The sequence below is a fragment of the Schistocerca serialis genome, unplaced genomic scaffold (genome assembly GCF_023864345.2).
Source record: "Schistocerca serialis cubense isolate TAMUIC-IGC-003099 unplaced genomic scaffold, iqSchSeri2.2 HiC_scaffold_1351, whole genome shotgun sequence".
Lineage (NCBI taxonomy): Eukaryota > Metazoa > Arthropoda > Insecta > Orthoptera > Acrididae > Schistocerca > Schistocerca serialis.
In genome coordinates, this window is record NW_026047571.1 from 4779288 (window position 1) to 4793012 (window position 13725).

Genomic DNA, 13725 nt, shown 5'->3' on the forward strand with positions numbered 1-13725 from the left:
CGAAAACAAATGTTGAAAACGTTATGTTTTCTGCGGTTTTTACTACGAATTACCACTTCTCGCCTTTTCTCGTGTAATGTGGCTGCCAGAGTTCGGTGCATGCAAAATCTTAAGGTCCTAGGTCAACTACAAGGCAGCAAAAGCAGCCAAAAACTGAATTTTCAAAAACTAAAACTTGAATTTCTGTGCCTCTTTCCTGGTGACTGCAAACACTTAGAAGCTTCTACTTCGTACAGAGTGGTGCGACCGCAAACGGCATCACGCGGAAATAGTTGCCAGACGATAAATGTAAACGTTTCTGAGAGTAATGCGTCCAATGTGAAGATTTTCAGTTACGTCATTTCGAAAACAAATGTTGAAAACGTTATGTTTTCTGCGGTTTTTACTACGAATTACCACTTCTCGCTATTTCTCGTGTAATGTGGCTGCCAGAGTTCGGTTCATGCAAAATCTTAAGGTCCTAGGTAAACTACAAGGCAGCAAAAGCAGCCAAAAACTGAATTTTCAAAAACTAAAACTTGAATTTCTGTGCCTCTTACTTGGTGACTGCAACAACTTAGAAGCTTCTACTTCGTACAGAGTGGTGCGACCGCAAACGTCATCACGCTGCATTAGTTGCCAGACGACAAATGTAAACGTTTCTGAGAGTAATGCGTCCAATGTGAAGATATTCAATTACGTCATTTCGAAAACAAATGTTGAAAACGTTATGTTTTCTGCGGTTTTTACTACGAATTACCACTTCTCGCTATTTTCTCGTGTAATGTGGCTGCCAGAGTTCGGTTCATGCAAAATCTTAACGTCCTAGGTCAACTACAAGGCAGCAAAAGCAGCCAAAAACTGAATTTTCAAAAACTAAAACTTGAATTTCTGTGCCTCTTTCTTGGTGACTGCAACAACTTAGAAGCTTCTACTTCGTACAGAGTGGTGCGACCGCAAACGTCATCACGCGCCATTAGTTGCCAGACGATAAATGTAAACGTTTCTAAGAGTAATGCGTCCAATGTGAAGATTTTCAGTTACGTCATTTCGAAAACAAATGTTGAAAACGTTATGTTTTCTGCGGTTTTTACTACGAATTACCACTTCTCGCTTTTTCTCGTGTAATGTGGCTGCCAGAGTTCGGTTCATGCAAAATCTTAAGGTCCTAGGTCAACTACAAGGCAGCAAAAGCAGCCAAAAACTGAATTTTCAAAAACTAAAACTTGAATTTCTGTGCCTCTTTCTTGGTGACTGCAACAACTTAGAAGCTTCTACTTCGTACAGAGTGGTGCGACCGCAAACGTCATCACGCGGCATTAGTTGCCAGACGATAAATGTAAACGTTTCTGAGAGTAATGCGTCCAATGTGAAGATTTTCAGTTACGTCATTTCGAAAAACCTGTTGAAAACGTTATGTTTTCTGCGGTTTTTACTACGAATTACCACTTCTCGCTTTTTCTCGTGTAATGTGGCTGCCAGAGTTCGGTTCATGCAAAATCTTAAGGTCCTAGGTCAACTACAAGGCAGCAAAAGCAGCCAAAAACTGAATTTTCAAAAACTAAATCTTGAATTTCTGTGCCTCTTTCTTGGTGACTGCAACAACTTAGAAGCTTCTACTTCGTACAGAGTGGTGCGACCGCAAACGTCATCACGCGGCATTAGTTGCCAGACGATAAATGAAAACGTTTCTGAGAGTAATGCGTCCAATGTGAAGATTTTCAGTTACGTCATTTCGAAAATAAATGTTGAAAACGTTATGTTTTCTGCGGTTTTTACTACGAATTACCACTTCTCGCTTTTTCTCGTGTAATGTGGCTGCCAGAGTTCGGTTGATGCAAAATCTTATGGTCCTAGGTCAATTACAAGGCAGCAAAAGCAGCCAAAAACTGAATTTTCAAAAACTAAAACTTGAATTTCTGTGCCTCTTTCTTGGTGACTGCAACAACTTAAAAGCTTCTACTTCGTACAGAGTGGTGCGACCGCAAACGTCATCACGCGGCATTAGTTGCCACACGATAAATGTAAACGTTTCTGAGAGTAATGCGTGCAATGTGAAGATTTTCAGTTACGTCATTTCGAAAACAAATGTTGAAAACGTTATGTTTTCTGCGGTGTTTACTACGAATTACCACTTCTCGCTTTTTCTCGTGTAATGTGGCTGCCAGAGTTCGGTTCATGCAAAATCTTAAGGTCCTAGGTCAACTACAAGGCAGCAAAAGCAGCCAAAAACTGAATTTTCAAAAACTAAAACTTGAATTTCTGTGCCTCTTTCTTGGTGACTGCAACAACTTAGAAGCTTCTACTTCGTACAGAGTGGTGCGACCGCAAACGTCATCACGCGGCATTAGTTGCCAGACGATAAATGTAAACGTTTCTGAGAGTAATGCGTCCAATGTGAAGATTTTCAGTTACGTCATTTCGAAAACAAATGTTGAAAACGTTATGTTTTCTGCGGTTTTTACTACGAATTACCACTTCTCGCTTTTTCTCGTGTAATGTGGCTGCCAGAGTTCGGTTCATGCAAAATCTTAAGGTCCTAGGTCAACTACAAGGCAGCAAAAGCAGCCAAAAACTGAATTTTCAAAAACTAAAACTTGAATTTCTGTGCCTCTTTCTTGGTGACTGCAACAACTTAGAAGCTTCTACTTCGTACAGAGTGGTGCGACCGCAAACGTCATCACGCGGCATTAGTTGCCAGACGATAAATGTAAACGTTTCTGAGAGTAATGCGTCCAATGCGAAGATTTTCAGTTACGTCGATACGAAAACAAATGTTGAAAACGTTATGTTTTCTGCGGTTTTTACTACGAGTTACCACTTCTCGCTTTTTCTCGTGTAATGTGGCTGCCAGAGTTCGGTTCATGCAAAATCTTAAGGTTCTAGGTCAACTACAAGGCAGCAAAAGCAGCCAAAAACTGAATTTTCAAAAACTAAAACTTGAATTTCTGTGCCTCTTTCTTGGTGACTGCAACAACTTAGAAGCTTCTACATCGTACAGAGTGGTGCGACCGCAAACGTCATCACGCTGCATTAGTTGCCAGACGATAAATGTAAACGTTTCTGAGAGTAATGCATCCAATGTGAAGATTTTCAGTTACGTCGATACGAAAACAAATGTTGAAAACGTTATGTTTTCTGCGGTTTTTACTACGAATTACCACTTCTCGCTTTTTCTCGTGTAATGTGGCTGCCAGAGTTCGGTTCATGCAAACTCTTAAGGTCCTAGGTCAACTACAAGGCAGCAAAAGCAGCCAAAAACTGAATTTTCAAAAACTAAAACTTGAATTTCTGTGACTCTTTCTTGGTGACTGCAACAACTTAGAAGCTTCTACTTCGTACAGAGTGGTGCGACCGCAAACGTCATCACGCTGCATCAGTTGCCAGACGATAAATGTAAACGTTTCTGAGAGTAATGCGTCCAATGTGAAGATTTTCAGTTACGTCATTTCGAAAACAAATGTTGAAAACGTTATCTTTTCTGCGGTTTTTACTACGAATTACCACTCCTCGCTTTTTCTCGTGTAATGTGGCTGCCAGAGTTCGGTTCATGCAAAATCTTAAGGTCCTAGGTCAACTACAAGGCAGCAAAACCAGCCAAAAACTGAATTTTCAAAAACTAAAACTTGAATTTCTGTGCCTCTTTCTTGGTGACTGCAACAACTTGGAAGCTTCTACTTCGTACAGAGTGGTGCGACCGCAAACGTCATCACGCGGCATTAGTTGCCAGACGATAAATGTAAACGTTTCTGAGAGTAATGCGTCCAATGTGAAGATTTTCTGTTACGTCATTTCGAAAACAAATGTTGAAAACGTTATGTTTTCTGCGGTTTTTACTACGAATTACCACTTCTCGCTATTTCTCGTGTAATGTGGCTGCCAGAGTTCGGTTCAAGCAAAATCTTAAGGTCCTAGGTCAACTACAAGGCAGCAAAAGCAGCCAAAAACTGAATTTTCAAAAACTAAAACTTGAATTTCTGTGCCTCTTTCTTGGTGACTGCAACAACTTGGAAGCTTCTACTTCGTACAGAGTGGTGCGACCGCAAACGTCATCACGCGGAATTAGTTGCCAGACGATAAATGTAATCGTTTCTGAGAGTAATGCGTCCAATGTGAAGATTTTCAGTTACGTCATTTCGAAAACACATGTTGAAAACGTTATGTTTTCTGCGGTTTTTACTACGAATTACCACTTCTCGCTTTTTCTCGTGTAATGCGACTGCCAGACTTCGGTTCATGCAAAATCTTAAGGTCCTAGGTCAACTACAAGGCAGCAAAAGCAGCCAAAAACTGAATTTTCAAAAACTAAAACTTGAATTTCTGTGCCTCTTTCTTGGTGACTGCGACAACTTAGAAGCTTCTACTTCGTACAGAGTGGTGCGACCGCAAACGTCATCACGCTGCATTAGTTGCCAGACGACAAATGTAAAAGTTTCTGAGAGTAATGCGTCCAATGTGAAGATATTCAATTACGTCATTTCGAAAACAAATGTTGAAAACGTTATGTTTTCTGCGGTTTTTACTACGAATTACCACTTCTCGCTATTTTCTCGTGTAATGTGGCTGCCAGAGTTCGGTTCATGCAAAATCTTAACGTCCTAGGTCAACTACAAGGCAGCAAAAGCAGCCAAAAACTGAATTTTCAAAAACTAAAACTTGAATTTCTGTGCCTCTTTCTTGGTGACTGCAACAACTTAGAAGCTTCTACTTCGTACAGAGTGGTGCGACCGCAAACGTCATCACGCGCCATTAGTTGCCAGACGATAAATGTAAACGTTTCTAAGAGTAATGCGTCCAATGTGAAGATTTTCAGTTACGTCATTTCGAAAACAAATGTTGAAAACGTTATGTTTTCTGCGGTTTTTACTACGAATTACCACTTCTCGCTTTTTCTCGTGTAATGTGGCTGCCAGAGTTCGGTTCATGCAAAATCTTAAGGTCCTAGGTCAACTACAAGGCAGCAAAAGCAGCCAAAAACTGAATTTTCAAAAACTAAAACTTGAATTTCTGTGCCTCTTTCTTGGTGACTGCAACAACTTAGAAGCTTCTACTTCGTACAGAGTGGTGCGACCGCAAACGTCATCACGCGGCATTAGTTGCCAGACGATAAATGTAAACGTTTCTGAGAGTAATGCGTCCAATGTGAAGATTTTCAGTTACGTCATTTCGAAAAACCTGTTGAAAACGTTATGTTTTCTGCGGTTTTTACTACGAATTACCACTTCTCGCTTTTTCTCGTGTAATGTGGCTGCCAGAGTTCGGTTCATGCAAAATCTTAAGGTCCTAGGTCAACTACAAGGCAGCAAAAGCAGCCAAAAACTGAATTTTCAAAAACTAAATCTTGAATTTCTGTGCCTCTTTCTTGGTGACTGCAACAACTTAGAAGCTTCTACTTCGTACAGAGTGGTGCGACCGCAAACGTCATCACGCGGCATTAGTTGCCAGACGATAAATGAAAACGTTTCTGAGAGTAATGCGTCCAATGTGAAGATTTTCAGTTACGTCGTTTCGAAAATAAATGTTGAAAACGTTATGTTTTCTGCGGTTTTTACTACGAATTACCACTTCTCGCTTTTTCTCGTGTAATGTGGCTGCCAGAGTTCGGTTGATGCAAAATCTTATGGTCCTAGGTCAATTACAAGGCAGCAAAAGCAGCCAAAAACTGAATTTTCAAAAACTAAAACTTGAATTTCTGTGCCTCTTTCTTGGTGACTGCAACAACTTAAAAGCTTCTACTTCGTACAGAGTGGTGCGACCGCCAACGTCATCACGCTGCATTAGTTGCCAGACGATAAATGTAAACGTTTCTGAGAGTAATGCGTCCAATGTGAAGATTTTCAGTTACGTCATTTCGAAAACAAATGTTGAAAACGTTATGTTTTCTGCGGTGTTTACTACGAATTACCACTTCTCGCTTTTTCTCGTGTAATGTGGCTGCCAGAGTTCGGTTCATGCAAAATCTTAAGGTCCTAGGTCAACTACAAGGCAGCAAAAGCAGCCAAAAACTGAATTTTCAAAAACTAAAACTTGAATTTCTGTGCCTCTTTCTTGGTGACTGCAACAACTTAGAAGCTTCTACTTCGTACAGAGTGGTGCGACCGCAAACGTCATCACGCTGCATTAGTTGCCAGACGACAAATGTAAACGTTTCTGAGAGTAATGCGTCCAATGTGAAGATTTTCAGTTACGTCGATACGAAAACAAATGTTGAAAACGTTATGTTTTCTGCCGTTTTTACTACGAATTACCACTTCTCGCTTTTTCTCGTGTAATGTGGCTGCCAGAGTTCGGTTTATGCAAAATCTTAAGGTCCTAGGTCAACTACAAGGCAGCAAAAACAGCCAAAAACTGAATTTTCAAAAACTAAAACTTGAATTTCTGTGCCTCTTTCTTGGTGACTGCAACAACTTAGAAGCTTCTACTTAGTACAGAGTGGTGCGACCGCAAACGTCATCACGCGGCATTAGTTGCCAGACGATAAATGTAAACGTTTCTGAGAGTAATGTGTCCAATGTGAAGATTTTCAGTTACGTCATTTCGAAAACAAATGTTGAAAACGTTATGTTTTCTGCGGTTTTTACTACGAATTACCACTTCTCGCTTTTTCTCGTGTAATGTGGCTGCCAGAGTTCAGTTGATGCAAAATCTTATGGTCCTAGGTCAATTACAAGGCAGCAAAAGCAGCCAAAAACTGAATTTTCAAAAACTAAAACTTAAATTTCTGTGCCTCTTTCTTGGTGACTGCAACAACTTAGAAGCTTCTACTTCGTACAGAGTAGTGCGACCGCAAACGTCATCACGCTGCATTAGTTGCCAGACGATAAATGTAAACGTTTCTGAGAGTAATGCGTCCAATGTGATGATTTTCAGTTACGTCATTTCGAAAACAAATGTTGAAAACGTTATGTTTTCTGCGGTTTTTACTACGAATTACCACTTCTCGCCTTTTCTCGTGTAATGTGGCTGCCAGAGTTCGGTTCATGCAAAATCTTAAGGTCCTAGGTCAACTACAAGGCAGCAAAAGCAGCCAAAAACTGAATTTTCAAAAACTAAAACTTGAATTTCTGTGCCTCTTTCCTGGTGACTGCAACAACTTAGAAGCTTCTACTTCGTACAGAGTGGTGCGACCGCAAACGTCATCACGCGCCATTAGTTGCCAGACGATAAATGTAAACGTTTCTAAGAGTAATGCGTCCAATGTGAAGATTTTCAGTTACGTCATTTCGAAAACAAATGTTGAAAACGTTATGTTTTCTGCGGTTTTTACTACGAATTACCACTTCTCGCTTTTTCTCGTGTAATGTGGCTGCCAGAGTTCGGTTCATGCAAAATCTTAAGGTCCTAGGTCAACTACAAGGCAGCAAAAGCAGCCAAAAACTGAATTTTCAAAAACTAAAACTTGAATTTCTGTGCCTCTTTCTTGGTGACTGCAACAACTTAGAAGCTTCTACTTCGTACAGAGTGGTGCGACCGCAAACGTCATCACGCGGCATTAGTTGCCAGACGATAAATGTAAACGTTTCTGAGAGTAATGCGTCCAATGTGAAGATTTTCAGTTACGTCATTTCGAAAAACCTGTTGAAAACGTTATGTTTTCTGCGGTTTTTACTACGAATTACCACTTCTCGCTTTTTCTCGTGTAATGTGGCTGCCAGAGTTCGGTTCATGCAAAATCTTAAGGTCCTAGGTCAACTACAAGGCAGCAAAAGCAGCCAAAAACTGAATTTTCAAAAACTAAATCTTGAATTTCTGTGCCTCTTTCTTGGTGACTGCAACAACTTAGAAGCTTCTACTTCGTACAGAGTGGTGCGACCGCAAACGTCATCACGCGGCATTAGTTGCCAGACGATAAATGAAAACGTTTCTGAGAGTAATGCGTCCAATGTGAAGATTTTCAGTTACGTCATTTCGAAAATAAATGTTGAAAACGTTATGTTTTCTGCGGTTTTTACTACGAATTACCACTTCTCGCTTTTTCTCGTGTAATGTGGCTGCCAGAGTTCGGTTGATGCAAAATCTTATGGTCCTAGGTCAATTACAAGGCAGCAAAAGCAGCCAAAAACTGAATTTTCAAAAACTAAAACTTGAATTTCTGTGCCTCTTTCTTGGTGACTGCAACAACTTAAAAGCTTCTACTTCGTACAGAGTGGTGCGACCGCCAACGTCATCACGCTGCATTAGTTGCCAGACGATAAATGTAAACGTTTCTGAGAGTAATGCGTCCAATGTGAAGATTTTCAGTTACGTCATTTCGAAAACAAATGTTGAAAACGTTATGTTTTCTGCGGTGTTTACTACGAATTACCACTTCTCGCTTTTTCTCGTGTAATGTGGCTGCCAGAGTTCGGTTCATGCAAAATCTTAAGGTCCTAGGTCAACTACAAGGCAGCAAAAGCAGCCAAAAACTGAATTTTCAAAAACTAAAACTTGAATTTCTGTGCCTCTTTCTTGGTGACTGCAACAACTTAGAAGCTTCTACTTCGTACAGAGTGGTGCGACCGCAAACGTCATCACGCTGCATTAGTTGCCAGACGACAATTGTAAACGTTTCTGAGAGTAATGCGTCCAATGTGAAGATTTTCAGTTACGTCGATACGAAAACAAATGTTGAAAACGTTATGTTTTCTGCGGTTTTTACTACGAATTACCACTTCTCGCTTTTTCTCGTGTAATGTGGCTGCCAGAGTTCGGTTTATGCAAAATCTTAAGGTCCTAGGTCAACTACAAGGCAGCAAAAACAGCCAAAAACTGAATTTTCAAAAACTAAAACTTGAATTTCTGTGCCTCTTTCTTGGTGACTGCAACAACTTAGAAGCTTCTACTTAGTACAGAGTGGTGCGACCGCAAACGTCATCACGCGGCATTAGTTGCCAGACGATAAATGTAAACGTTTCTGAGAGTAATGTGTCCAATGTGAAGATTTTCAGTTACGTCATTTCGAAAACAAATGTTGAAAACGTTATGTTTTCTGCGGTTTTTACTACGAATTACCACTTCTCGCTTTTTCTCGTGTAATGTGGCTGCCAGAGTTCAGTTGATGCAAAATCTTATGGTCCTAGGTCAATTACAAGGCAGCAAAAGCAGCCAAAAACTGAATTTTCAAAAACTAAAACTTAAATTTCTGTGCCTCTTTCTTGGTGACTGCAACAACTTAGAAGCTTCTACTTCGTACAGAGTAGTGCGACCGCAAACGTCATCACGCTGCATTAGTTGCCAGACGATAAATGTAAACGTTTCTGAGAGTAATGCGTCCAATGTGAAGATTTTCAGTTACGTCATTTCGAAAACAAATGTTGAAAACGTTATGTTTTCTGCGGTTTTTACTACGAATTACCACTTCTCGCCTTTTCTCGTGTAATGTGGCTGCCAGAGTTCGGTTCATGCAAAATCTTAAGGTCCTAGGTCAACTACAAGGCAGCAAAAGCAGCCAAAAACTGAATTTTCAAAAACTAAAACTTGAATTTCTGTGCCTCTTTCCTGGTGACTGCAAACACTTAGAAGCTTCTACTTCGTACAGAGTGGTGCGACCGCAAACGGCATCACGCGGAAATAGTTGCCAGACGATAAATGTAAACGTTTCTGAGAGTAATGCGTCCAATGTGAAGATTTTCAGTTACGTCATTTCGAAAACAAATGTTGAAAACGTTATGTTTTCTGCGGTTTTTACTACGAATTACCACTTCTCGCTATTTCTCGTGTAATGTGGCTGCCAGAGTTCGGTTCATGCAAAATCTTAAGGTCCTAGGTAAACTACAAGGCAGCAAAAGCAGCCAAAAACTGAATTTTCAAAAACTAAAACTTGAATTTCTGTGCCTCTTACTTGGTGACTGCAACAACTTAGAAGCTTCTACTTCGTACAGAGTGGTGCGACCGCAAACGTCATCACGCTGCATTAGTTGCCAGACGACAAATGTAAACGTTTCTGAGAGTAATGCGTCCAATGTGAAGATATTCAATTACGTCATTTCGAAAACAAATGTTGAAAACGTTATGTTTTCTGCGGTTTTTACTACGAATTACCACTTCTCGCTATTTTCTCGTGTAATGTGGCTGCCAGAGTTCGGTTCATGCAAAATCTTAACGTCCTAGGTCAACTACAAGGCAGCAAAAGCAGCCAAAAACTGAATTTTCAAAAACTAAAACTTGAATTTCTGTGCCTCTTTCTTGGTGACTGCAACAACTTAGAAGCTTCTACTTCGTACAGAGTGGTGCGACCGCAAACGTCATCACGCGCCATTAGTTGCCAGACGATAAATGTAAACGTTTCTAAGAGTAATGCGTCCAATGTGAAGATTTTCAGTTACGTCATTTCGAAAACAAATGTTGAAAACGTTATGTTTTCTGCGGTTTTTACTACGAATTACCACTTCTCGCTTTTTCTCGTGTAATGTGGCTGCCAGAGTTCGGTTCATGCAAAATCTTAAGGTCCTAGGTCAACTACAAGGCAGCAAAAGCAGCCAAAAACTGAATTTTCAAAAACTAAAACTTGAATTTCTGTGCCTCTTTCTTGGTGACTGCAACAACTTAGAAGCTTCTACTTCGTACAGAGTGGTGCGACCGCAAACGTCATCACGCGGCATTAGTTGCCAGACGATAAATGTAAACGTTTCTGAGAGTAATGCGTCCAATGTGAAGATTTTCAGTTACGTCATTTCGAAAAACCTGTTGAAAACGTTATGTTTTCTGCGGTTTTTACTACGAATTACCACTTCTCGCTTTTTCTCGTGTAATGTGGCTGCCAGAGTTCGGTTCATGCAAAATCTTAAGGTCCTAGGTCAACTACAAGGCAGCAAAAGCAGCCAAAAACTGAATTTTCAAAAACTAAATCTTGAATTTCTGTGCCTCTTTCTTGGTGACTGCAACAACTTAGAAGCTTCTACTTCGTACAGAGTGGTGCGACCGCAAACGTCATCACGCGGCATTAGTTGCCAGACGATAAATGAAAACGTTTCTGAGAGTAATGCGTCCAATGTGAAGATTTTCAGTTACGTCATTTCGAAAATAAATGTTGAAAACGTTATGTTTTCTGCGGTTTTTACTACGAATTACCACTTCTCGCTTTTTCTCGTGTAATGTGGCTGCCAGAGTTCGGTTGATGCAAAATCTTATGGTCCTAGGTCAATTACAAGGCAGCAAAAGCAGCCAAAAACTGAATTTTCAAAAACTAAAACTTGAATTTCTGTGCCTCTTTCTTGGTGACTGCAACAACTTAAAAGCTTCTACTTCGTACAGAGTGGTGCGACCGCAAACGTCATCACGCGGCATTAGTTGCCAGACGATAAATGTAAACGTTTCTGAGAGTAATGCGTGCAATGTGAAGATTTTCAGTTACGTCATTTCGAAAACAAATGTTGAAAACGTTATGTTTTCTGCGGTGTTTACTACGAATTACCACTTCTCGCTTTTTCTCGTGTAATGTGGCTGCCAGAGTTCGGTTCATGCAAAATCTTAAGGTCCTAGGTCAACTACAAGGCAGCAAAAGCAGCCAAAAACTGAATTTTCAAAAACTAAAACTTGAATTTCTGTGCCTCTTTCTTGGTGACTGCAACAACTTAGAAGCTTCTACTTCGTACAGAGTGGTGCGACCGCAAACGTCATCACGCGGCATTAGTTGCCAGACGATAAATGTAAACGTTTCTGAGAGTAATGCGTCCAATGTGAAGATTTTCAGTTACGTCATTTCGAAAACAAATGTTGAAAACGTTATGTTTTCTGCGGTTTTTACTACGAATTACCACTTCTCGCTTTTTCTCGTGTAATGTGGCTGCCAGAGTTCGGTTCATGCAAAATCTTAAGGTCCTAGGTCAACTACAAGGCAGCAAAAGCAGCCAAAAACTGAATTTTCAAAAACTAAAACTTGAATTTCTGTGCCTCTTTCTTGGTGACTGCAACAACTTAGAAGCTTCTACTTCGTACAGAGTGGTGCGACCGCAAACGTCATCACGCGGCATTAGTTGCCAGACGATAAATGTAAACGTTTCTGAGAGTAATGCGTCCAATGCGAAGATTTTCAGTTACGTCGATACGAAAACAAATGTTGAAAACGTTATGTTTTCTGCGGTTTTTACTACGAGTTACCACTTCTCGCTTTTTCTCGTGTAATGTGGCTGCCAGAGTTCGGTTCATGCAAAATCTTAAGGTTCTAGGTCAACTACAAGGCAGCAAAAGCAGCCAAAAACTGAATTTTCAAAAACTAAAACTTGAATTTCTGTGCCTCTTTCTTGGTGACTGCAACAACTTAGAAGCTTCTACATCGTACAGAGTGGTGCGACCGCAAACGTCATCACGCTGCATTAGTTGCCAGACGATAAATGTAAACGTTTCTGAGAGTAATGCATCCAATGTGAAGATTTTCAGTTACGTCGATACGAAAACAAATGTTGAAAACGTTATGTTTTCTGCGGTTTTTACTACGAATTACCACTTCTCGCTTTTTCTCGTGTAATGTGGCTGCCAGAGTTCGGTTCATGCAAACTCTTAAGGTCCTAGGTCAACTACAAGGCAGCAAAAGCAGCCAAAAACTGAATTTTCAAAAACTAAAACTTGAATTTCTGTGACTCTTTCTTGGTGACTGCAACAACTTAGAAGCTTCTACTTCGTACAGAGTGGTGCGACCGCAAACGTCATCACGCTGCATCAGTTGCCAGACGATAAATGTAAACGTTTCTGAGAGTAATGCGTCCAATGTGAAGATTTTCAGTTACGTCATTTCGAAAACAAATGTTGAAAACGTTATCTTTTCTGCGGTTTTTACTACGAATTACCACTCCTCGCTTTTTCTCGTGTAATGTGGCTGCCAGAGTTCGGTTCATGCAAAATCTTAAGGTCCTAGGTCAACTACAAGGCAGCAAAACCAGCCAAAAACTGAATTTTCAAAAACTAAAACTTGAATTTCTGTGCCTCTTTCTTGGTGACTGCAACAACTTGGAAGCTTCTACTTCGTACAGAGTGGTGCGACCGCAAACGTCATCACGCGGCATTAGTTGCCAGACGATAAATGTAAACGTTTCTGAGAGTAATGCGTCCAATGTGAAGATTTTCTGTTACGTCATTTCGAAAACAAATGTTGAAAACGTTATGTTTTCTGCGGTTTTTACTACGAATTACCACTTCTCGCTATTTCTCGTGTAATGTGGCTGCCAGAGTTCGGTTCAAGCAAAATCTTAAGGTCCTAGGTCAACTACAAGGCAGCAAAAGCAGCCAAAAACTGAATTTTCAAAAACTAAAACTTGAATTTCTGACCCTCTTTCTTGGTGACTGCAACAACTTGGAAGCTTCTACTTCGTACAGAGTGGTGCGACCGCAAACGTCATCACGCGGAATTAGTTGCCAGACGATAAATGTAATCGTTTCTGAGAGTAATGCGTCCAATGTGAAGATTTTCAGTTACGTCATTTCGAAAACACATGTTGAAAACGTTATGTTTTCTGCGGTTTTTACTACGAATTACCACTTCTCGCTTTTTCTCGTGTAATGCGACTGCCAGACTTCGGTTCATGCAAAATCTTAAGGTCCTAGGTCAACTACAAGGCAGCAAAAGCAGCCAAAAACTGAATTTTCAAAAACTAAAACTTGAATTTCTGTGCCTCTTTCTTGGTGACTGCGACAACTTAGAAGCTTCTACTTCGTACAGAGTGGTGCGACCGCAAACGTCATCACGCGGCATTAGTTGCCAGACGATAAATGTAAACGTTTCTGAGAGTAATGCGTCCAATGTGAAGATTTTCAGTTACGTCATTTCGAAAA